At 47.4% G+C, this 24780-nt stretch overlaps 1 pseudogene; it reads right to left on the bottom strand.

Annotated features, from left to right (window-relative positions):
- Positions 1 to 5012: 5012 nt before the first annotated feature.
- Positions 5013 to 6141, bottom strand: LOC120381675 (annotated as a pseudogene).
- Positions 6142 to 24780: the final 18639 nt, after the last annotated feature.

The following is a 24780-nucleotide window of genomic DNA, read 5'->3' as shown; positions in this document are numbered from 1 at the left end:
CCTGTCCTAGAGAGAGAAAAGACATAGAGGGACCCAGCCCCCCTACAGTGATCCCATGGACAAGAACCTGGTTAGGAGTGGGGTGAAGGTTCCCTCTGGGCAAAGGGGAGCTGAAAACCCTCCGCGTCCTGGAATTTAAGCAATGAAAGCTTCAAACCCTGCTCGGGTGTGGACTGAGGTGCATCAGCAGAAGATTGGGCTGGACAGGGGTGGCAGGTTTGTATAATTTTTGGTGGTGCCCAGAATGGGACCAAGTCCTGCCCACCTGCCACACACACCTGTGTAAGGCTCTGGGAAGGAGTTTGGGTGTGGGAGGGAGAGGGGTTGGGCTCTGGGAGAGTTTGGGTGCAGGGTCTGGGCTCAGTCAGGGGGTTGTGGTGAAGGAGGCAATGTGGGGGGCTGGCTCTCGGTGGGTGGTTGGGTGCCAGTGTGGGGTCTGGGCTGGGGCAGGGGGTTGGGGTTGCAGGAGAGGGTGAGGGGTGCAGCATTTACCTCAGGCATCTCCCGAAAGCAACCCGCAGCCCCTAAGCGGGAGGGCCGGGCGCCTCTGCGCACTGCTACCCACAGACTCCACCCCGCAGCTCCCATTGCCACAGTTGGCAGAGTTGGCAGTTGGGGCGGGGCAGCATGTGGAGACCCCCCCACCCCCACAGTTGTTCTTCTCACAGCTGGCTGATGGGGGGCAGGGGATCTCCCAAATCTGGGGAATCTCTGTGCCCCACTGTTAGCTCTCCATCCTATCTCCCTAACCACGCACACCACTCCTCCCCATTATCAGTGTTTTAGAGAGACCCTCCTCCCTTTATGGGATACAGACTCTCTGTGACAGAGACTGACTGGGGCTCCTCTCTGCATGGCCCCAGGGGAAGGAAACAGACTGGAGGGGGGGAGAAGATTGGCAGAAGGAGTCTAATGGGGCAAAGCCAGAATAGAGGAGATTTTCTTCCTGTTAAAATGTACTGGAGTCTCATCGCTGAAAAGCCACATCTTGAGTTAAGTTTGAACCAGCAGCCTTTCAATTACCAGGCAAAGGTGTGAACCACAGAGACTGATAACTGCCTGCTTCCCAAATGTGTTTAAAAAACATCTTCAGGGATGCAACTGGTTAGTGGAGAGGGGCCATCTGTTGGGGTTATGAGTTCAAGCTTTCTCTCAAGCCCTTGTTTCTCTTACCTGTGTAGTTTGTTTTGCCAGTTCATATAGAAAGTGCTATACTAGAAAAAGGAGAGTAAGTTCTAAAATGTAGAGGTGGGTGCATACTTTAGAAACATCGCCCCTGTGCTGCCATTAGTTCCAGCAGATTGTTCACTGGAAGGGCAAATTGATTTCTTTGCTGCTGAGAAAGATGCCAGGACAGGTCTGTGGGCACCAGAGCTCTCTGCTTCTTCCAGCTCCTTCCCTGCTCCAGTCACTGCTGTAGGAGGATCCTATATGCACTGAGCCTAAACATTTTCCTGGGCCTTCTTAGCATAGTTGCCAGCATGTCAGTCTCATACTCAGTAGGTCCTGAGCTCACACCTCAGAAAAGACAATGGTTTTCTGCTCCCTGCTTCAGATTTTCTAAAGGAAATCAGAGAAAAGAAGCTATAGGAGAGTGGTTCCTAGACACTCTAACACACACAGATTTTTCTAAGGCATTAACTTTTCCTTCTCTGTGGAGTTTGTATTCTCCATAGAGCAAAATAAAACAAAAACATGCAAGTCTAAGACTAATACAGTATGAAACTCAATACAGATAAAATCTCACCTCAGAGATCTTCCAATAAGCTTCTTTTGCAGACTAGACTTATTTCTTGTCTGGGCCCAATCTTTTCACCTGGTATAGTCCTTGTTCCAGCTCAGGTGGTAGCTAGGGATTTCTCATGACTGCAGCCACCTTTCTTTCTGTTCCACCCCCTTATACAGCTTTGGTACAAGGCAGGAATCTTTTGTCTCTCTCCTGGGGAAAAGCCCCAGGTTTAAGATGGATTCCTGTACCAGGTGACATGGTCACATGCCCTGTGAGACCCCAAGCCTTCATTGTTCCTGGCCTGACTCACAGATGGTGCAGGACAGAGCCATCTCCAGTCAATTGTCCTGGTTAATGGGAGCCATCAAGAGTCCAAACCACTATTAATGGCCCACACATTGCATGGACCTCAGAGTTATAGTTCATATTTCTAGCTTCAGATACAGGAAAGATCGGTTCATACAAATAGGCTGAACACACACAGTAGATAATAAGCTTTGTAATGATACTGCACAAGAGACCTTTGCATGAAGCATGTTCCAGTTACATTATATTCACACTCATTAGCATATTTTCATAAAATCATCAACATCACAGCAGGGAAAGGGTTTTACTGCAGCACCTGGGAGCAGTTGAGTTTCATGTTCAGGCTCTGCTATGAGTTCCTCCAGGTTTCCCATAAGCACACAGGGCCCTTAGCGGTACTCTCGATACAGGAATGGCCCAGATACAATGAAGTGATGGGAATTGCATTTTCCTTTTAATTTTTGAATTTCCAATGACATTTCTGTTTGTGATTTTGTTTTGCTTCAGATAACTGTGTTTTCTCAGGGACTTGATATTTACCAGGCTAACTAACAGCTAATAACGGAGACTTCCAAGCAGGGCGTATGAGCGGAAAAGAACTGTAAGAGACGCTGGTTTTCGACCTTGTGTTAGATAAGAATAGAATGCAGATTGTAGCAGAAATTGCTGAGAGAAGTAAGCTATCAGAAAGGAATATGTACAAACAAAATGCAGTTGTTGCTCCTTACTGTACGTCGCAAAAGGTATAAATGCTTGCCTTAATTGTTTATCTAACCGAGACCTACCTCGGGAGGGGAAACTCTGCCTGTCTGTACTCTCCCGAATAACTGCAGTTGCTCGAAATAAACGGCATAATATAATAACATTTAACATCTCTGTGGTGGGAAGAACATCTCAACAGCCCAACACTGTGGCATTTGATTTCAAAAAGGAGAACTATACAAAAATGAGGGGGTTAGTTAAACAGAATTTAAAAGGTACAGTGACTAAAGTGAAATTCCTGTAAGCTGCATGGACACTTTAACGACACCATAATAGAGGCCCAACTTAAATGTATACCCCAATTTAAGAAACACAGTAAAAGAACTAAAAAAGAGCCACCGGGGCTTAACAACCATGTAAAAGAAGCAGTGAGAGACAAAAAGACTTCCTTTAAAAAGTGGAAGTCAAATCCTAGAAATGAGCATAAACATTGCCAAATTGTAGGTGACAAATCTGAGGAACTGTCACAGACTGAAGTGTCACTAGAGGAGGTTTTGGAATTAATTGATAAACTCAACATTAACAAGTCAGCAGGACCAGATGGCATTCACCCAAGAGTTCTGAAAGAACTCAAATGTGAAGTTGCGGAACTATTAACTATGGTTTGTAATCTGTCCTTTGAATCGGCTTCAGTACCCAATGACTGGAAGTTAGCTAATGTAACGCCAATATTTAAAAAGGGCTCTAGAGGTGATCCCGCAATTACAGACCAGTAAGTCTAACATCGGTACTGCAAATTAGTTGAAACAATAGTAAAGAATAAAATTGTCAGACACATAGAAGAACATAAATTGTTGGGCAAAAGTCAACACAGTTTCCGTAAAGGAAATCATGTCTTACTAATCTATTAGAGTTCTTTGAGAGGGTCAACAAACATGTGGACAAGGGGGATCCAGTGGACATAGTGTACTTAGATTTCCAGAAAGCCTTTGACAAGGTCCCTCGCCAAAGGCTCTTACATAAATTAAGCTGTCATGGGATAAAAGGGAAGGTCCTTTCAAGGACTGAGAACTGGTTAAAAGACAGGGAACAAAGGGTAGGAATTAATGGTAAATTCTCAGAATGGAGAGGGGTAACTAGTGGTGTTCCCAAGGGTCAGTCCTAGGACCAATCCTATTCACCTTATTCATAAACGATCTGGAGAAAGGTAAAAAGTGAGGTGGCAAAGTTCACAGATGATACTAAACTGCTCAAGATAGTTAAGACCAAAGCAGACTGTGAAGAACTTAATAAAGATCTCACAAAACTAAGTGACTGGGCAACAAAATGGCACATGAAATTTAATGTGGATAAATGTAAAGTAATGCATATTGGAAAAATAACTCCAATTATACATAAAATATGATTGGGACTAATTTAGTTACAACAAATCAGGAAAAAGATCTTGGAGTCATCATGGATAGTTCTCTGAAGATGCCCACGCAGTGTGCAGAGGCGGTCAAAAAAGCAAACAGGATGTTAGGAATCATTAAAAAGGGATAGAGAATAAGACTGACTATATTATTACCCTTATATAACTCCATGGTATGCCCACATCTTGAATTCTATGTACAGATGTGGTCTCTCATCTCAAAAAGATATACTGGCATTAGAAAAGGTTCAGAGAAGGGCAATTAAAATGATTAGGGTTTGGAACGGGTCCCATATGAGGAGAGATTAAAGAGGCTAGGCTTTTCAGCTTGGAAAAGAGGAGACTAAGAGGGAATATGATAGAGGTATATAAAATCATGAGTGATGTGGAGAAAGTAGATAAGGAAAAGTTATTTACTTACTCCCATAATATAGGTTCACTCCCTGGGCTGCTTCTGCTCTACAACTATAATTGTCTTTTTACACCAAAATCACTAACTTGAGCACCCAATTCCATGTACAGTCCTAGTGGATGCAAGGCACAGGTAACTTTTGCCTCAGGGTAGCTTGTTGGCATCAACCCTCTCTCCCCCACCTGGAGCTGATGAAATTCCTGGCTGGAGGGACACACACTCTTACAAGTCAAAAGGGAAGGAGCTGATAGAAAAGATCACAGGACTGACCCCAAAGAAGGGTGAGCTGCAAAAGGCAGAAGCAGGCAACTCATCTGGCAGAGCTGAGAGACCACAGTGAAGATGGTGCAAAGATCACTATATTGGAATTAGCAAATCTGATTTTTTAAAAAACAAATCTTTGGGAAGCTCTAATAAAGGCATTTCTTACAGTTCTCTCCGATTTGGATTTTCTGATATCTAATAGGGAATGACATCTGATTGAAGCTTTTCCCAAATGCAGAGCATGTGTAGGGTCTCTCTCCACTGTGGATTCTACGATGTCTGACAAAGTCTGAGTGCTCAATGAAACTTTTCCCGCACTCAGAGCATGTGTAGGGCGTCTCTCATGTGTGGATTCTCTGATGTGTGACAAGGCTTGAGCGCTGACTGAAGCATTTCCTGCACTCAGAGCATGTGTACGGCGTCTCTCCTGTGTGGATTCTCTGGTGTGTGATAAGGTTTGAGCGCCGACTGAAGCTTTTCCCGCACTCAGCACACGTGTAGGGCTGCTCTCCTGTGTGGATTCTCTGATGTCTGATAAGGGCAGAGCGCCGACTGAAGCTTTTCCCACACTCAGAGCACGTGTAGGGCGTCTCCCCTGTGTGGATTCTCTGATGTGTGATAAGGTGTGAGCGCCAACTGAAGCTTTTCCCGCACTCAGAGCACGTGTAGGGCATCTCCCCTGTGTGGATTCTCTGATGTGTGATAAGGTTTGAGCGCCGACTGAAGCTTTTCCCGCACTCAGCGCACGTGTAGGGCGTCTCCCCTGTGTGGATTCTCTGATGTGTGATAAGGTTTGAGCGCCAACTGAAGCTTTTCCCGCACTCAGCGCACGTGTAGGGCTGCTCTCCTGTGTGGATTCTCTGATGTGTGATAAGGTGTGAGCGCCGACTGAAGCTTTTCCCGCACTCAGAGCACGTGTAGGGCATCTCCCCTGTGTGGATTCTCTGATGCGTGGTAAGGATTGAGCGCAGACTGAAGCTTTTCCCACACTCAGCGCAAGTGAAGGGCGTCTCCCCTGTGTGGATTCTCTGATGCGTGATAAGGTTTGAGCGCCAACTGAAGCTTTTCCCGCACTCAAAGCACGTGTAGGGCGTCTCCCCTGTGTGGATTCTCTGATGTGTGACAAGGTTTGAGCGCCGACTAAAGCTTTTCCCGCACTCAGAGCACGTGTAGGGCGTCTCCCCTGTGTGGATTCTCTGATGTGTGATAAGGCTTGAGCGCCGACTGAAGCTTTTCCCGCACTCAGCGCATGCGTAGGGCGCCCCCTGTGTGGATTCTCTGATGTGTGATAAGGCTTGAGAGCTGACTGAAGCTTTTCCCGCACTCAGCGCACGTGTAGGGCGTCTCCCTATGTGGATTCTCTGATGTGTGACAAGGTTTGAGCGCCGACTGAAGCTTTTCCGCACTTAGCGCACGTAGGGCGCCTCCCTGTGTGGATTCTCTGATGTGTGATAAGGTGTGAGCGCCAATTGAAGCTCTTCCCGCACTCAGCGCACGTGTAGGCATCTTCCTGTGTGGATTCTCTGATGTGTGATAAGGTGTGAGCGCCAATTGAAGCTTTTCCCGCACTCAGCGCAAGTGTAGGGCGCCTCCCTGTGTGGATTCTCTGATGTGCGATAAGGATTGAGCGCCAACTGAAGCTTTTCCCGCACTCAGCGCACGGTAGGGCGCCTCCTTGTGTGGATTCTCTGATGTCTGATAAGGTGTGAGAGCTGACTGAAGCTTTTCCGCACTCAGCGCACGTGTAGGGCGTCTCCTGTGTGGATTCTCTGATGTCTGATAAGGTTTGAGCGCCGACGAAGCTTTTCCCGCACTCAGCGCACGTGTAGGGCGTCTCCCCTGTGTGGATTCTCTGATGTCTGATAAGGTGTGAGCGCTGACTGAAGCTTTTCCCGCACTCAGCGCACGTGTAGGGCTTCTCTCCTGTGTGGATTCTCTGATGTGTGATAAGGTTTGAGCGCTGACTGAAGCTTTCCCACACTCGTGGCATTTGTAGTGTGTCTGTTCCAAGTTGATTCTCTCATGTGTAATAAGGGCTGAGAGGCTACTGAAGTTCTCCTCTGGCCTCTGCTGAGTCTCAGAGGCTTTACTGTTTCTCGGAGTGCACAACTCCTGGAAACATTCCCTTTGGGTTTTTCTGATAACGCCCCATGTGGTGCTCCTTGTTCAGCATCTTCCTGCTGGGGTTTCTGCCTCATTCTCACGCACCATCCTATCACCTGATGGGAGACAGAGAGAATCCAGACATAGGTCACTCCCTGTGCCTGAGAGAAAGGAAATCTCAGAGACAGGAATTTTAAAAGGGATGAACAAACCAAAATATGTGCAGGAGAGATCAAACCTATCAGGAGCTGATTTTCCCAGAAGAGAGAGGAAGGGATCAGTTTTGATCTGCATTTCACCAGAACATGGAGGGGGAAAGTGGATCAGGCAGGATCTGCTGCCAGTTGTTAGTCAGGATAGGTGGGAAGCCAGGAGTGACATCTGCCTAATTATTCCACATCTGCAGGGAACAATCCTGAACTTGGAGAGCTCACAAAGTCTTTGTAGGGCATCCCAAATGTTTCCTGTATTCACGGACAGTTTTTGACTTGCTTTAACCAAGTCCTCACCTGTGCAGGCAGCTCTTGGAAGCACTTCTTTCTCAGAACCCTGGAGGTCCTGGACCCACGGCTCTTCCCCTGCTCCAGCTGGGAGACCACATCAGGTTTGGAATTTAGAAACCCTATGCCAGACAAAGAAAACAAGGGAGGTCGGTGGAATTTGTGGGATACTTGTTACAAAGAATATTCCATGGTTTTAAGCTACGATCATTTTTAAGCAGTAACATCTGTGGCAAAGTTCCTCCTCTCCTCTAGTAGGTCCTGCGCTTATTGGCGGATTTCCTCCTCAGTGGTCTTCCCTTGGATGAAACCCACAGTCTGGATCAACTCCTCCTATATCTGTTTAGGAGAAGCAGACTTGGGGAACCCGGTCCCACCCTCTACTCCGGGTTCCAGCCCAGGGCCCTGTGAATTGCAGCAGTCTCTATAGTGCTACTTGTAACCGCTGCTTGACTGCTACAGCTCCCTGGGCTACTTCCCCATAGCCTCCTTCAAACACCTTCTTTATCCTCACCACAGGATCCTCTTGGTGTCTGATGCTGCTTGATTGTACGGTGTTTCCTCAATCCTCCAGTAGTACCCCCTCTCAATTCTTAGTTCCTTGTGTCTCTGACTCCCAGCTCCTCATACGCACTTCCTTCCTCTGGCTCCTCCTCCCCAGACTGGAGTGAGCTCCCCTTTTTATACCAGGTGCCTTGATTAGCCTGTCCTGATTGGCTGCAGGTGCTCCAATCAATGTAGCTCTCTCCGGTACCTTCTAGAAAGTTCTTAATTGGTTCCAGGTGCCTTGATTAGCCTGTTCTGATTGGCTGCAGGTGCTCCAATCAATGTAGCTCTCTCCGGTGCCTTCTAGAAAGTTCTTAATTGGCCCCAGGTGCCTTGATTAGCCTGGAGCGACTGCCATTTTGGTTCCTATGGTACTAGGGATTTGCTTAGCCTGGAGCCAACATACCTGCTCCTCAATACTTTCTTGTAGCCATCCGGCCTTGCTCCATCACATATCCCCCCCTCTGCTCAACACCATAGGGTTGTGCAACTTGGGACGCCAGGCAGTGTGCTCGTGAAAGACCATCAGCGTTGCCGTGGTGACATCCAGCCCTATGCCGTATACAGAACTGGAATGGTTGTAGGATAAGAACCACCTGGTGACCCTTGCATTCTTTCCTTATTTCTCTGCATCCACTGGAGGGGTGCGTGGTCTGTCACAAGAGTAAATCGCCCAAGAGGTAATAATGCAGCCTCCATGGCCCATTTGACAGCGAGGCATTCTCTCTCGACTACTGCATACTTCTGTTCTTGTGGGAGCAGCTTTCTGCTTAGGTAGAGAATCGGGTGTTCTTCATCTCCAATCATTTGTGACAGAACTGCCCCCAACCCCACCTCAGAAGCATCTGTCTGTAAAATAAATTCCTTGGTAAAGTCTGGGGCTATGAGTATGGGGTCATTACAGAGGGCCGTCTGAAGGTCTACAAACGCCTTCTCTGCAGCGCCGGTCCACTTTATCATGTCTGGACTCGAGCCTTCACCAGGTCCGTTAGAGGACTTGCCCTGCTGGCGAAGTGGGGAATAAACTCAGTAGTAGCCTACCACGCCTAGGAATGCACGGACGTGCTTTTTCGGGTTGGCCGCCAGTTTTGAATCGCTTCTATTTATTAGTTTGGGGCTTCACTATACCCCTTCCTACAATATATCCCAGGTACCTAGCCTCTGCTAGTCCTATGGCGCACTTAGCAGGATTAGCGGTGAGGCCAGCCCGCCTTAAGGTGCGTAGCACTGCCTCAACCTTCTCCAAGTGGGTTCCCAGTCTGGCATATGGATGATGACATCATCTAGGCATGCAGCTGCATAACTAGTATGGTACGCAGCAGCTTATCCATGAGGCGCTGGAATGTGGCTGGGGCCCCATGTAACCCAAAAGGGAGAACAGTGTACTGGAATAGCCCGTCTGGGGTGGAGAACGCTGTCTTTTCTTTAGCTTCTTTGGTCAGGGGAATCTGCCAATACCCTTTGTCAGATGCAATGTAGTCAAGAAACGGGCACTACCTAGTCGGTCAACCAGTTCATCGATGCGTGGTATGGGGTATGCATCAAACTGGGATACTTCATTTAGTCGGCGAAAGTCATTACAGAATCTCATGGTACCATCAGGTTTGGGCACTAGAACAATTGTACTGCACCAATGACTCTAGGAAACTTAAATAATGAATAATTCTAACATTTTCTTTACTTCGCCCTTGATTTCTTCTCTTTGGCTGCTGGGATTCGTAGGGTCTCAGTGTTATTTTGGCTCCAGGGATCGTGCGGATATGGTGATAGGTCTCAGTTGTCCGCCCGGTTTTGTAGAGAAAACATCTCGGTTACGATTAATCATATCGTTGCCTCGATCTTTTGGATTGGCGCCAAGTCGGGTGATATCTTTACTTGCTCATGTACGCTATCCTCCTGGGGAAGAGTCTCCGGTGACTAAGCATGCCTCTCGATCATGCCAAGGCTTTAGAAGATTGATGTGGTAAATTTGTTCGTTTTCAAGTGCATGGCTGCCGCACCTTATAGTTTACCTCTCCCACGGCTTCAATTACTTCATAGGGTCCCTGCCACTGGGCCAACAGCTTGCTTTCTGCTGTGGGCACAAGGACCATTACTCGATCCCCGGTTGGAACCGTCAAGCTTTGCTTGGTGGTTATAATGGGTCCGTTGGGTCTCCTGTGCTTTTTCCAAGTGTTCTCGCACAATGGGTGTAACCTGGGCTATCCGATCCTCATCTGTAGTACACGCCAACTATGTTCCTTCCGGATTTGGCCCTCTTCCCAGGCTTCTCTGGCTATATCCAATATGCCTCGGGTGGCGCCCATATAGTAGTTCGAATGGAGAGAAGCCTGTGGAGGCTTGTGGAACTTCCCGGATGGCAAACATGAGGTAAGGCAATAGGGTATCCCAGTCTTTCCCATCCCGGCTCACCACTTTCCTGATCATGGCCTTGAGGGTCCTATTGAACCTTTCCACCAGGCCGTCTGTTTGTGGGTGGTATACAGAGGTCCGTAGGGCTTGTACATGGAGCAATGAACAGAGATCTTTCATCAATTTAGACACGAAAGGTGTCCCTTGATCAGTCAGCATCTCCTTGGGAAGCCCGACCGGGAAAAGATCTGTACTAACTCCTTAGCTATTGTCTTGGAAGCTGTGTTGCGAGGGGGACAGCTTCCGGTATCGGGTTGCATAGTCTAGTACAACCAGCACATGTTGGTGGCCCCGAGTTGTCTTCTCTAGGGGCCCAATCAGATCCATGGCTATGCTCAAATGGTATCTCTATTATTGGAAGAGGTATCAAAGGCCCGCAAGTGTGGGCGAGGGCTATGTAGCTGACACTCTGGACAAGAGGTGCAGTATCGCCTGACATCTTCATGTATTCCTGGCCAGAAGAACCTCCGCAGGATCCTGGCCTGGGTCTTCTACCCCTAAGTGTCCTCCAAACAAGTGACTGTGGGCGAGGCTCAATATAGCTTTTGATGTTTTCGGGCACCAGAAGTTGATGTATCTCCTGCTCCTGCATTTGCACCACACGGTACAGGAGATCTTTCTTCACTATAAAGTAGGGTCCTGGACCTCGACCTTCCTCCACTGGTATCCCATCTATCTCAGCCACCTCTTTCCTGACGTTATCATATCTGGGGTCCTCTGCCTGGTCCCGTCCGAACGCCTCTCTCCCAGGACTACTCCTGCCTGAGCTCCCAGGGGTCGGCTTCTGCTTCTTCCAATGGCCTGTCGCCTCATGGCTGGGGCCAGCCTCCGGCTCACCTTCCGTGTTGGTAGTTTCACTGTTGGCTGCTCATGCCCGCCTGCCTACTAGCGCAGTCTTCTGGCCTTGGGTCAGGATCTGGGTTCCCAAAGCCTTCGCGGCCTTCCTTTCTTTTTTTGTCTTCCGGCCTTTGGGGGCTGAGAATAGATCCTGAGAAAACTCAGAAAACATTGGGGTTGACATTCCCAGTGATGAGACGCTGTCAACAGGGTCTCCACTTCCCTGCAGCCTCTCAGGGGGAAGTAAATTATCAAACCCTGGATAGTCTCTAACTCCACCAGAGAGGTCCTTTGGGGCCATCTGCCTGTCCCAAGTCAGGGTAAAGGAGGAGGGTTGGGCGTGGGCCAGCAACTCCACCCTGTAAAAATCAGCTTGCTACAGAAACGCCAACAATAGAGTTAACAGAGACTTTAGCCTAGAAAAAGAAGTGTCTTCAACTCGAAGATGCATGACACTGGGTGGTGAAAGCCGCGAGGAAGCCACTAAGCCGATCACCCTTCTTGCAGCCAGGAGGATTACCATCGGCACATGGAACGTGAGGACCATGTACGAAGTCAGGAAAGACGGCGCAGGTTGCAGCAGAGATGAGGAGCAACAACCTGACCCTACTAGGCATTAGCGAGACAAGATGGACGCAAGCTGGACAGAGACGACTGTTGACAGGAGAGCTGTTGCTGTATTCAGGACATGAAGAGAGCGACGCACACCACACACAGGGAGTAGGCTTCATGTTGTCCAAGCAGGCACAGAGAGCACTGATTGGTTGGGAGGCACATGGTCCCAGGATCATCACAGCATCCTTCAGAACTAAAATGAAGAGGATTAAGATGAATGTTGTTCAGTGCTACGCCCAACCAATGACAGTGAAGAGGAGGACAAAGACTACTTTTACAACAGACTCCAGAAAATATTAGAGACTCTCCCAGACAAAGACATTACCATCCTTATGGGAGACTTTAATGCCAAAATTGGACCTGATAACACAGGATACGAACAAGTCATGGGGACCCATGCTCTGGGAGAGATGAGTGAGAATGGAGAGAGATTTGTGGATCTGTGTGCACTTAACAACCTGGTCATAGGAGGCAGCATCTTTCCTCACAAGCGGATCCACAAGAGTACCTGCACGCCAGCAGGCATGACAGAAAACCAGATCGACCATGTCTGCATTAGCAAGAAGTTCAGAAGATCCTTGCAGGACGTTAGAGTTAGAAGAGGAGCAGACGTGGCGTCCACCATCACTTAGTGGTGGCCAGATTGAAGCTGAAGCTGAAGAAGAACTGATAGACGCGCCAGACAGAAGAGCTAAGTACAACGCCAACCTTCTGAAGGACCATAAGACCAAGGAAGATTTTGGATTGACGCTGAAGAATAAGTTTTCAGTACTACAGGATCGGTCTGAAGAAGAGGAAGACAGTGTACTCAACAGATGGCAGAAAGTGAGAGACACACTTAGGTCAGCATGCCAGGAAGTGCTTGGAATTAAGAAACACCAGCAGAAAGAGTGGATCACAGCAGAGTCCTTGACAAAGATAGAAGACAGAAAGAAGAAGAAGGCAGCAGTCAACAACAGCAGGACTAGAGCAGCAAAAGCCAAAGCTCAAAAAGAGTATGCTGAAGCCCACAGAGCAGTGAAGAGGAATATTAGGAAGGACAAGAGAGATTATGTGGATGGACTGGCAGCAGAAGCAGAGCAGGCAGCATACAGCGGTAACATGAAACAGCTGTACGATACTACCAAGCGACTGTCTGGAAAGTTCAGCAAGCCAGAACGTCCCGCTAAAGACAAGCAGGGAAAGTCTATAACAGGAATAGAACTACAGATGAACAGATGGGCGGAGCACTTTGAGGAACTCCTGAACAGACCAACACCACCAAATCCACCAGACATCGACTCCAGCCAACGAGGACCTCCCAATCAATTGCGATAAACCAACCAGAGACGAGATCAGAAAAGCCATCACCATGATGAAGAACAGGAAGGCGGCTGGACCTGACGATATCCCAGCAGAGGCCCTGAAAGCAGACCTGGATGCTTCAGTGGAAATGCTGTACCCTCTTGAGAAAATATGGGAAGAAGAAGTGATTCCGCTGACTGGAAAGAGGGATATCTCATCAAAATCCCCAAGAAAGGAGACCTCAGCAACTGTGCCAACTATAGAGGAATCACTCCTGTCGGTGCCAGGGAAGGTCTTCAACCGAGTCCTCTTAGAGAGAATGAAGGATGCCGCCGATCCACAGCTACGAGATGAACAGGCAGGTTTCCGCAGAACAGATCATGCACGGACCAGATAGCAACGCCCGCATCATAGTCGAGCAGTCTATGGAGTGGAACTCCTCGTTGTACATCAACTTTGTTGACTATGAGAAAGCATTCGATAGCGTGGATCGAGAGACCCTCTGGAAGCTCCTTCGCACTATGGCATCCCAGCAAAGGTGGTCAACCTGATCAAGAATTCATACGACGGCATACACTGTAGAGTGATCCATGGAGGGCAGCTCACAAACAGCTTCCAGGTGCGAACCGAGTCAGACAAGGATGCTTGTTGTCACCACTTCTCTTTCTTCTCATCGATAGGATTATGAAGACATCCACTTACAAGCGTAGGAATGGAATCCAATGGTCATTGTGGACCCAGCTTGATGACCTGGACTTTGCCGACGACCTTGCACTCCTTTCGCACAGTAAACAGCAGATGCAAGAGAAGACCAACGTAGTGGCAGCCACATCATCACAGGTTGGCCTCAACATCCACAAGGATAAGACCAAGATCCTTAGGATCAATTCCATCAGCAACGACCCAGTCACACTGAATGGAAGCCCCCTGGAAGAAGTGCAGTCCTTCACCTACCTAGGTAGCATCATCGACCAGCAGGGTGGCACAGACGCAGACATCAAAGTAAGGATTGGTAAGGCAAGAGCAGCTCAAGAACATCTGGAGCTCCAGAGAGCTGTCTTTGGCAATAAAGATTCGACTGTTCAACTCCAACGTGAAATCAGTCTTACTGTATGGAGCTGAAACCTGGAGGACAACCAAAACAACCACCAGGAAGATCCAGACCTTCATTAATAGCTGCCTCAGAAGGATTCTCCAGATCCGCTGGCCAGACACCATCAGTAACATCCACCTCTTGGAGAGGACCCATCAACTCCCAGCAGAGGAAGAAATTAGAAAGAGAAGGTGGGGCTGATAGGACATACACTACGCAAGCAGCCAACCAACATCACCAGACAGGCACTGCAGTGGAACCCCCAAGGCAAGCGGAAAAGAGGCCGCCCAAGAAATACCTGGCGACGCGACCTTCAGGTTGATAGCAAAAAAATGGGCTATACCTGGAACCAGCTAGAGCGAATGGCCCAGGATAGAAGACTATGGAGATCTGTGGTTGGCGGCCCATACCCCGGTTGGGGTGACGGGCATGAATGAATGAATGATGGATAGTCTCTCCCAATAACTACAGGATATGGGAGTTTAGGTACAACGCCCACTGTCACCTCAATGGGGTTCCCCTGAACCTCCATCTCCACAGGGATGGTGGGGTATTGGCTCATGGCCCCATGCACACATGTCACTGCTACACGCTATTTGCAGCAGCTGGCTACTTTTTACCAGCTTACCCGATATAAGGGTGAAAGCACTTCCTGAGTCCACCAGTGCTGTAGTCTCTGTTCCATTTATCTTCACTGGCCTGGTATAGTTATGTGGGGCTAACGCAACGCCCACCAGGTGGATAAGGGAGCATGGGACCTCCCAATCCCCCAAGTTGCATTGCATAGGCTCTTCGGTGCTGGGACATTGTGCTGCTATGTGTCCCCACTCCCACATGCATAACATCTATAACGATTTCTAGTCAGTCTCCCATCCTGTGGGCTAGGGTTTTAGTCACAGAGTTCCTCCACTCAGGCCAATCCTTCCCTTCTGGAGTCTCTGTTGATTTTCAGCCCCTCTTCCTCCACCTAGGACTCCCCAGGGTTTGGCTGTCCCTCCTTCCAGGGTTGGGGTTGGGTGTTTGCTACGGAAGGGGCTTTCCTTGCGTAGTTGGGTCAATTCCTGGCTGTCATGCGCCTTTCTACCAGAGATGTCATCTCATCATAAGTGCATGGATCGCTCTGGCTTACCCATTTATGGAGATCTGGTGGCAGTGCTCGTGTACCGGTCGATGACCAGAACCTCTAGTATCTCTTCCGACTCCGGGATTCTGTTTGCAACCACTTTCGCGAGATGGACGAGGTCATATAATTGGGATCGAGGGGTTTTGTCTTCCCGGTACCGCCACTCATGATACAGCTGGGCATGTACTGCGGATGTTACCCCAGATCTGGCCAAGAACTCTGCCTTCAGCTGGGAGTATTCTGCTGCAGCTGCTTCAGGCAGATCATGGTAGGCCTTCTGGGCCTCCCCACACAGGAACAGGGCAAGGATGCTAGCCCACTGATCTCGAGGCCAGGCCTCCCGTAGAGCTGTCCTCTCAAAGGCCAGAAGGTATGCCTCTACCTCATCTTCCTCGCCATTTTCTGCAGCCAATGGTTAGCCCGCATGAGCCGTGGTCCCATCATGCCCACGGTTCATTTCTGCAAGGGTTTTTACCTGGCTTACCAGTTCCTGCAACATAGCTCGGTTTTGAACAGCTTGATCCATCAGCAGGCGGTTAGTTTCTGCTGCAGCAGCACTGCTTCTTCCTGGGCAGCTGCCTGACACGGGTAGCCTCCTGCTGGGCCGCCGTGGCTTCTATCAGTGCCCGTATTACATCATCCATTGTGGTTACAAATTGTAAACCCCTTCCCTTTTGTGTGTGTGTGTGTGTGTGTGTTTTTAAATCACCCTCCTTCTTCCGCCACGCTGTGCACACCAAAATCCCACCCTGACACCAGTTGTGGCAAAGTTCCTCCTCTCCTCTAGTAGGTCCTGCGCTATTGGCGGATTTCCTCCTCAGTGTCTTCCCCTTGGATGAAACCCACAGTCTGGATCAACTCCTCCTATGTCTGTTTAGGAGAAGCGAGACTTGGGGGAACCCGGTCCCACCTCTACTCCGGGTTCCAGCCCAGGGCCCTGTGAATTGCAGCAGTCTCTATAGTGCTACTTGTAACTGCTGCTTGACTGCTACAGCTCCCTGGACTACTTCCCCATAGCCTCCTTCAAACACCTTCTTTATCCTCACCATAGATCCTCCTGGTGTCTGATACTGCTAGATTGTATGGTGTTTCCTCAATCCTCCAGTAGTACACCCTCTCAGGTCTTAGTTCCTTGTGTCTCTGACTCCCAGCTCCTCATACGCACTTCCTTCCTCTGGCTCCTCCACCCTGACTGGAGTGAGCTCCCTTTATACCAGGTGCCTTGATTAGCCTGTCCTGATTGGCTGCAGGTGCTCCAATCAATGTAGCTCTCTCCGTACCTTCTAGAAAGTTCTTAATTGGTTCCAGGTGCCTTGATTAGCCTGTTCTGATTGGCTGCAGGTGCTCCAATCAATGTAGCTCTCCGGTGCCTTCTAGAAAGTTCTTAATTGGCCCCAGGTGCCTTGATTAGCCTGGAGCGACTGCCATTTTGGTTCCTATGGTACTAGGGATTTGCTTACCCTGGAGCTAACATACCTGCTCCTCAATACCTTCCTGTAGCCATCCGGCCTTGCTCCATCACACATCCCAAGACCAGCTTCCTTGGCTCCAAGTGGAAGGAGAGGAGTTATTAATCATACGCATTACCTTAGTGCCTAAGGACCAACTAACAGTGTGTCTCCGTTGTGCTAGGCACAGTACAAATGCAGAATAGTAGATGGCCCGTGCTCTGAAGAATTTACAGTCTAAATAGACAAGACAGACACAGCATGGGGAAGGGGTAGAACCTCTGTTAGAATGGCGATATTCAGGCCTGCCTGCAAAGCCTATATTTTAAGAACTTAGGTGTATTTTTATCACTTAGCTAGTTACAGGAGTATGAAAACAAAGAATCAAAATCACAGTGTGCCTGTGTCTGGGCCTTCTCTCACTAGGATAGGCTGAGGCCTTGTTCTTAGGCTAAGGCCTTGGCTACAGCAGGGGCAGCCATAAGCTGGGAAGCGAAGGGTCACATCCTCACATTCCAAACCCGCCACACTGAAATAAGGTGCTATTGGGTTGTTAGGAAGTCGATCCTGTCTGGATCTTAAGATGGTTAAAGAAACCTTAATTTGATAGCATTCTGTCTGGCAAGAAATCACTTCTCAATGGTTGTGAAACCTCATTTCTGTATTGCTTTATCTTTATGGCCACAACTTTTACATTGTTAATCAGTCTGGTTCTCTAATTGTTTCTCTCCTGTATAATTAATGCTGCCAGGTGTAAGTTAATTAGGTAGTGGTTTATAATTGGTTAGAGCAGGAGTAGGCAACCTATGGCAGCACATGAGCTGATTTTCAGTGGTACTCACACTGCCCACGCCCTGGCCACCGGTCCAGAAGGCTCTGCATTTTTAATTAATTTTAAACGGCTTCTTAAACATTTTAAAAACCTTACTGACTTTACATACAATAGTTCAATTATGTATTATAGACTTATAGAAAGAGACTTTCTAAAAACGTTAAAATGTATTATTGGCACATGAAATCTTATATTACAGCGAATAAATGAAGACTCAGCACACCACTTCTGAAAGGTGGCCGACGCCTAAGTTAGAGAATTAGTCACAATATGTTAGAATTGGTTAGTTAAATTTCAGCACAATGATTGGTTAAGATATAGCTGAGAATATTTCTATAAATGGGGTCAAACTGGAGGGGGAAGGAAATTGAATAATAGAATATCAGGGTTGGAAGGACCTCAGGAGGTCATCTAGTCCCACCCTGCTCAAAGCAGGACCAATCCCCAACTAAATCATCCCAGCAAAGGCTTTGTCAAGCCTGACCTTAAAAACCTCTAAGGAAGGAGATTCCACCACCTCCGTGGGGAACCCATCCCAGGGCTTCACCACCCTCCTAGTGAAATAGTGTTTCCTAATAGCCAACCTATACCTCCCCCATTGCAACTTGAAATCATTACTCTTGGTTCTGTCATCTGCTACCACTGAGAACAGTCTAGACCCATCCTCTTTGGAACCCCTTCAGGTAGTTGAAAGCAGCTATCAAATCCCCTCATTCTTCTCTTCTGCAGACTAAACAATCCCAGTTCCTCAGCCTCTCCTCAGAAGTCATGTGTTCCAGTCCCCAACCATTTTTGTTGCCCCCGCTGGATGCTTTCCAATTTTTCCACATCCTTCTTATAGTGTTGGGCCCAAAACTGGACACAGTGCTCCAGATGAGGCCCCATGAATGCTGGTTAGGGGCGAACGGGAACAGGGACACAGGCAAGGCTCTGCAGCATCAGAGCTGGAAGGGAACAGACTGTATCGGCGATAGAGATAAGCCCGACTGGTGTGAAGGGCTTCGAATATGTAATCTTATAGGTGTAAAAATTGTACAGACTATACCAGCCTGTGACATCATCAACGGCGCCCATTTGTGCCTGGGTAGGGGCCCTGCTCTGGGAGGGAGGATGCAGCAAGGACTCAGGATCGTGGCCAGGGTCTCTGTGCATAGGAGATGGGGATGTTATAAGGGGAGGGGGGTAATGAGTGGGAGAGGGAGGTCAAGAGTTAAAATAATAATATTTGGGGGAAAAAATGTATAATAAAGTGAAACTGAACAGAAATAAAACTGGAGTCTAGGCTCTAAAGCAACAAGGCTTCGGTAGGGATTTGGGGTTAAAGGTCTGGGATCCCCACAGCCCAGATCCCCAAACCTCTCCTCCCTCCCACTGACCCACCCACCCCACTTCCTGGGTGCCCTCCCCACACTCCCTCCCCTTCTTCCCATTACTCTCAGCCAGCACCACCTCTCGGCACTTGAGAACTTCTTGTATTTTCTCCTCGCCTCTCACAGCCTCCTACCTCCCTGCTGCTTCTTAGCTCTAACCCTGCACACACCCGCCCCATGTCCTGGCATATCTACTACCCCCGCCTCCGTCCCTCCCACGGCTCGCTATCCCTTCACCCATGGGATCCTGAACGGCAACATTACACGCCTCCTAAAAGAGCTCATCTGACTGTCACACAAGCCAGGCATGAGTCACACACCTATTTACTCAATTTAGAAGTCTACAGGCAGCATATTATCCTCTTAAAATGAGGAAAAGGCATGAAAGCGACAGTGATTACTGTAGTTATGAATGTAGCCAATGAGGATACATTCAATGCAATTTTAAAATGACTGACAGCACCAAAAAGGCACATGTCCAAAAATGATACTAGTGGGTGAGATGAGGCAAAAAGGGGGGGCAAGGAAACTTGTCAAAACTTGTATGACAAATAAAGGTATAAAGTTATTACTACTCAGGTTCTTCAGAGACCCCACAGCTTCTAATATCCCAGGGACAGGACTCCTTACCCAGCGAGGTCACCGCCTCATAGTTCTCCTGCATGACATCCCTGTAGAGGGCTCTCTGAACAGGGTCCAGTAGTGCCCATTCCCCTTGGTGAAATACACAGCCACCTCCTCGAAGGTCACCGGCCCCTGAAAGAGCAAGAGTCCAACACTCAGTAACTGCTGCCCCACTCTTCACGGAACAGCAGCACCAGGTAAATGGAAGCTCCGGGAGGCACATGTTAACAGAGTCCCACCCCACCTGCCTAGAACAGACAGGCGGCATCAGAGGGTAGAACGAGAGAACCTTGGTGTCTCCCAGCTGACAGACGGAGGCAGGGTCTTCACATTTATCACATACCTACTAGCCAGAGCTTGAGATAGGAGATGGGGCTGGCTCTGGACCCTACGACTGGTTCCCTGGTAGGAAACACTCTCCAAATAAAATATAAGAAAGAAAAGGGAAGTCAGTAGTAAAGAATATTAGTTAGAACAGGGTAGGCAACCTATGGCACGGGTGCTGAAGGCAGCACGCAAGCTGATTTTCCGTGGCACTCACAATGCCCGGTCCTGGCCACCAGTCTGGGGCTCTGCATTTTAATTTAATTTTAAATGAAGTTTCTTAAACATTTTAAAAGCCTTATTTACTTTACATACAACAATAGTTTAGTTATATATTATAGACAGAGAAAGATCTTCTAAAATGTTAAAATGTATTACTGGCCCTCAAAACCTTAAACTAGAGTGAATAAATGAAGACTTCTGAAAGGTTGCTCACCCTGAGTTAGAAGGTCAGAATTATAGAAAATTGGTAAGGGAATTATTGGTAAGTTATTGATATAAATTGGGACCATATAGAACATGGGTTGCAACCAAGGTCCTGTAGTGGCACCAAATCTGATGTAAAGGGGTCATATGAGGTGTCTAAGACCAGGTTATGGGTTGCTGGTTATGATTATGCTGTCTGTATGTATGTATCATTTTGTAGTTGAAGTTATGAATATTGGCTCTATACTGTCTGTATTTCAAGCTGGTGCTGTTCTTCTGGGAGACATCGCAGACAAGTTGGTGTTAGCTCTGCCTAGCCTGCTTGATGGCCCATTAAGGACCATCAGCTACACAATTGACCCATGGAGAGAAGGCAGATACGCCTTGTGACTCAGCAAAGTATGCAGGGACTGGCCCATGTGACCCCAGATTCCATTTTGCTGTAATTTTCCACAGTAAGGACAAAGAGGTTCTTACACCTGGAAAAGCCTATATAAGGCTGATGCCTCATCTCCATCTTATCTTCAATCCTGCTTCTACCTCTGGAGGGACTTTGCTACATGCTGAAGCTCTACACAAGGGACTGATGACCCATCCCAGCGGGGGATGTTCTCCAGAGACTTGATTTGAACCTGCAGTTTATGCCATCACTGCTACAAGCCTGAACTAAGAACTTTGCCATTACTGCATGTAATTGATTCCATTTAACCAGTTCTAGCTCTCATCTCTACCTTTTTCCTTTTATGAATATACCTTTAGATTTTAGATTCGAAAGGATTGGCAACAGCGTGATTTGTGGGTAAGATCTGATGTGTATATTGACCTGGGTCTGGGGCTTGATTCTTTGGAATCGAAAGAACCTTTTTCTTTTATTGGGGTGTTGGTTTTCATAACCATTCCTCCCCGGGACGGGTGGCACTGGTGGTGATACTGGGAGACTGGAGTGTCTAAGGAAATTGCTCGTGTGACTTGTGGTTAGCCAGTGGGTGAAACCAAGTCCTTTTTGTCTGGCTGGTTTAGTTTGCCTTAGAGGTGGAAAACCCCAGCCTAGGGCTGTGACAGCCCTGTTTGAGAAAGTGGTCCTGAATTGGCACTCTCAGTTGGGTCCCGCCAGAACCACCTCACACAGGAAGCTATCAGAAATCAATGACCAATCAATGAAAATAAGAAGGAAGTTTTGAAAAGTATATTAATCCTAACAATGGTAGTGATAAATTACTAGACGGAAATGGCAGAATTATCAAAAATAATGCAGAAGAGGTAAAAGTGTTCAATAAGTGTTCTCTCCTGGATTTGGAGAAAACAGATGCTGTACTCAGATCATAAGATGTTGACGACGACACTCCTTCCATTCCAACAACAACTCACAAGGACATTAAACAGCAGCTATTACAGTTAGATATGTTTAAATAAGCAGGTCCAGATAACTTGTATCCAAGAGTTTTTAAACACCTGGTGGAGGAGCGTGGTGGAATATTAATGATGAAAGTAATTAGGACTTGAACACTGGGGAAATTCCAGAAGACTGGAATTAAGCTAATGCTGTGCCAATACTAAAAAGTGTAAAAGAGATGACCCAGCTAATTACAAGAGTGTCAGTCTGATATCAATACTGAGCAAAATAATGGAGCCACGATACTGAATTTTGTTAATAAAGAATTAAAGGAAGGTAATATAATTAGTACCTATTAACAAAGGTTTAGAGAAAATAGATCCTATCAAACTAACTGGATATCCTTATTAGATGAGATCAAAAGTTTGGTTGCAGCTAATATTATTGATGTAATATATCTAGACTTCTGTAAGGCATATGACTTGATTCAGCACAATATTTTGACTAAAAAACTAGAATGATACAAAATAAACACAGCATACATTAAACAGATTAAAACTGGAATGGTAAATGGGGAACCATGGTCGAGTGGATTTATTTCTAGCGGTTCCCACAAGGATTGCTTTTGCCCGTGTGCTATTTAACATTCTTATCAATGACCTAGAACAGAATATAAAATCATCACGGATAAAGTTTGCAGTATCACAAAGATTGCGGGTGGTGGTAACTAATGAAGTGGCAGTAGATTCAGGCTCCAGCACTGGGAGTCTGGGAAGTTTTCCCAGCCCTGGCTGGAGGGTTATTTCCTGTTCCACAAAGAGGAGAAGTTCCATTCCCAAATCCCGTGCCTTGAAATTAGGCCCTATCTGACACTACACCCCATATTCAGCATAGTGGTATGGTTATAATATGATTAGGACATAATTATGATGCATTTTGTGCAAGATGCGTCATGTGCTGAATATGATTATCCTATTTGTGTGCATGGATCATGTTTGTATTTGAAGTTATGGATATTGACTCTGTATCTGTATTTCAAAGGTGCTTACTCTGGGTAACACCCACAACGAGCCTTTCAGGTACAACAATGAAGAAGCCAGACAAAGCTGATGGTTTATCAACAAAGACAATGGACCATGGAAGAGCTTAGCCTTCCTGTGATTGTTTCAGCCAGCCTATGAGTCATGGCTACTATGACTCAGCAGGACATGCTAGGACATGTGACTAGACCACATGACAACGAACTCCATTTTGGTACCTGTATTTTTCCACAAACTGACTGGGAACTTAGTTTGGAACAAATGGTTCCTGCCCATGGAAAAGCTACATAAGGTGGGGGTGTGACATCATCTCTGGTTCATTCCCCACACAAGAGAACTCCTGGAAACACCTGAGGAACAAAGACTGAACTGGGGGAAGTGCTGGTCCCAGGGTAAAGGGATTTCTAGCTTGTGTATGGAAACTTGGGGGACTGCTTGTATCATCAGTCAGGGTGAGAAATTGCTAATTCAAATTCTATCCATCTAGTATGTTAGGCTTAGTTTGAGTTTTTGCTTATCTGCTAAGTAATCGGCTTTGATCTGTTTGCTATCACTTAGAATTGTTGGGATACGTTAGGGTTCAGTAAAACAGCTGGGAAGCTGCTAATGTGCTGACACGCATTGGGGACAAAGGCATAAGCAGGCAGTAATTCTTTGCTTAACAAATAAGTTGCCATATTTTTCCTTTCCCTGTTGCTTGTAAGAATTGAGATTGATGCAGCTGCATAAGAAATGTAGTTGCTGGAATGAATGTCCTTTATGTGAAAGAAAGTAAAAGAAATGTTATGTCCACCTCCCCCTCCCAGCTACATAAACAAGCCCCGGCTTATGGCCCCTTCCTCCCTCCTGAGAACTGCTCATTGACCCTTCCTCCATACCCTGAGAACTGCTGTTTAGGAAATTTGTAGCAACACGTTATTGCAAAGAACGGTATTTTCAAGGTAAAAACGCCTCTATGATACTGTGACAGTGGACAGAGGTGGGTATACTAATTGTATGAGTGTTTCTACTACTTAATGAGGGGTTTTGGGGTGTTGTAACGGATGTAGGTGTTTACATACAAACTTAGATAAAAGGCATGTGATGTAACTAATCCAGTGCTTACTCGATAGTTGGGTCAAGGGGAACAAGTAACACAATAAAGAAGCCTGTATTCATATCCGCCTCTGGATCAACCGGCTCCTTTTTTGTTCTAACAATAATAACTTAAAATCAACCTTTATGACATTAATAAACTAGTTTTATTCTTTATCTTAATCAGAGCTTTTTGAGTGAAGTGATTGGGGAAAAGCTGAGCTTGGTTAGCACTGGCTTGTTGTGCACATCTTTCCCATATCGAGGGGAAGGCGAACTATATTAATGAGCTTACATTATCCAGATCCCTGTGCACTATAAGATGGTATAATTCTAAATTTATACTACAGCAGGTGTGCAAGGTGGGGGAGCTGGGAAATTGGCTGTTGTCGTCTATCTGTCCTTGAGTGGCTTAGGCAAAGCACTCAGGTAGCTTAGTTGGATGCATGGCGCTACCTGCTGTCGTGTTGGGTGATAACAGGCCCTGGAGAGGCTGGCTGAATCTCCAGCAAAGCAGCGTGAGAAGGGCCAGCCCAGCTTGAGGGTTAGAGGGCACAGCGGTTCCCAGAAGCCCCCCAGACTGCACCCCGGGTGACAACCCAGCACACCCTAGAGTACACAAGTCTCAGCAGGTTTGTCACATCCTGTCCTCCCTTTCTCCACCCGAGATATTTCCTGCCTCCCACCACCTCCAGCAACTCCTACCCTCCTATGCATTTACTGCTCCTCTCCCTCCAAGCAGAACCCACCACCAGCTCCCTGGTAATCCCTTACCTGAGCCAGCTCCATTGCAGCCATGTCCTTCCCTTTGGGAGGATGAAATGATCTGGAGCAAAACGTGGACGTTAATCTGTAGCCTGCCAGGACGAAGGGCAATGTGAGAGAATGCAGAGGGGCTTTTGTCCATTCCACATGCTGATTCCCGGATTTTTCCCCTGCTAATGGACACTCTAGGTTCTGCCACACTGTGAA

The sequence above is a fragment of the Mauremys reevesii genome, linkage group 14, assembly GCF_016161935.1.
Source record: "Mauremys reevesii isolate NIE-2019 linkage group 14, ASM1616193v1, whole genome shotgun sequence".
NCBI classification, from domain to species: Eukaryota; Metazoa; Chordata; order Testudines; family Geoemydidae; genus Mauremys; species Mauremys reevesii.
Note: the sequence above shows the minus strand (reverse complement) of the source record. Positions and strands in the feature narration are given on the sequence as shown.